Source organism: Mus pahari, chromosome 14 (assembly GCF_900095145.1).
Source record: "Mus pahari chromosome 14, PAHARI_EIJ_v1.1, whole genome shotgun sequence".
In the NCBI taxonomy this organism is placed as follows: domain Eukaryota; kingdom Metazoa; phylum Chordata; class Mammalia; order Rodentia; family Muridae; genus Mus; species Mus pahari.
Window position 1 is genome coordinate 49,857,008 of NC_034603.1, and position 1,909 is coordinate 49,858,916.

Below are 1,909 nucleotides of genomic sequence, written 5' to 3' on the forward strand. Positions count from 1 at the left end.
CCCCTTGATCACTAATTGAGAAAATACCTTACAGCTGGATCTCATGTAGGCATTTCCTCAACTAAAGCTCCTGTTCTGTGATAACTCCAGCTGTGTCAAGTTGACACAAAATTAGCCAGTACAACCATATAAGCTGGCTGCTAGCAAGGGTGAAGTCATAAATTAGAAGACAGGCAGAGTAATGCTGTGTAGGATGCTGTAGAGGGGAAAGAAAGGACCCTGGAGGTGAACTCATCCCTCAGAGCCTCACATAGCAATTTAAGGAGCTGGCAGTTCTTCCATGTAGAATTAATTTACTTGTATTACGGTCTGAATGCCTGTGCTCCTTCAAGATTCATATTGGAATCTACTCTTGTCCCTTTGTGCTGTGCGTATAATGTATGAAGAAAGTAAGGTGACTTCCTTTACAAGTCTAGATAGGAGGCTCAAGCAACCCAACATGGCCGCTAGTGAGGCAACCGAGCTGCATCACAGCACAGCGGAAAATCAGAAAGGATGCCGAGTGTCAAAGGGGTGGGCACATAGAATGACCATGAAGATTCATTGCTATACCTTCAAACCACTCCCAACACTGATTCATTCACAAGGGTGAGGCTCCCAGCACCAAAGTTTCCAGAAACTCAGTCCCAGTACGTAAAGGCCCCTCCACCATCTCACCATCATTACCCAGCACCATGCTAGGAACCAAGCTTCCAGTATGTATCCATTGAGGGACAGTCACATACAAACCATATCATGCATTGTGATGGGAGTAAAAGGCAGGACCTTCAGTAGGTGACTGAGTCAGGAGGTGCCTGCTTTCATAAGAGACATTAATGTTAGTAACAAGGCTTGAGGGAATTTGTTGTGTCTTCTTGCTGTGACAGAACACACAGAAGGTGTACAGATCAAGCCCTGGCCAGACACCAAGTCTACTGGTACCTTGATCTTCACCACATCCAATCCAGAATTTGAGTAATTAATCTCTCTTCTTTTAAATCATTGTGTCTAAGGTATTATGTTTTTGCAATAGGAATAGATTGGTATAATTGTTATGTTATGGCTAAATGTCCCTCCTAGGCTCATGTGTTTGAACATTTGGTCCCAAGTCAGTGGTATATTTGGGGGAGATGATACAACCTTCAGGGAAGGAAGTAGAACCTTTGGAGGTAAGTGACATGGAGCAGGTCCTTGGAGGTTATAGTCCACTGTACTTCCTGTCTGCTACTGAAATATATCTGCTACTAAAATCACAAGTTCCTGAGAACACAGGCCAAATTGTTCATATCACAATACCATCTAGATGCTATGGCAGACTGCACCCTCTTGAACTGTGAGCCAAAATGAACACATCCTTACTTATGTTGCTTTTGTCAGGTATCATAGGGAGGTTTCAGATGGGCAGGGGATATAGGTTAGTGGGTAAAGTACTTAGACCATTGAGAGGATTTGAGTTCAGATCTCCCAGCTCCTACATTAAAACAACAACAACAACAACAACAACAACAACAACAACAAAATATGGTAGCACCAATCTTCAACTACACAGGCAAGAAGAGTAAGTAACTGAGGTCATCTTTGTCACCCAGTCAGTCCCAAGGCCAATTTGTAAGAGCTCATGAGCATCTACTTAAAGGTAAGGACTCCTCTTCCTGGCAGTCTCTTTTTTCCACTTATATATTTATGGGTGCTGTATGTTTGTATATGTCTGTGAGCAACATAAACCTAAATCAGCCAAAAGAATGAGAGATAAATGAGAGTAGGGTATAAGTAAATAAAAGAGAAGACCCACAAGACTAACGGTAGACCTTTGAAAATAAAAATAAAAACAAACCTTCATCTAGTACAAGCACATGCAAAAATCAAGGCACAAATTACGGTCAGAAATGCAAGAAGAGCATATTTACTATTGTCTAATAAGAATAAAAGA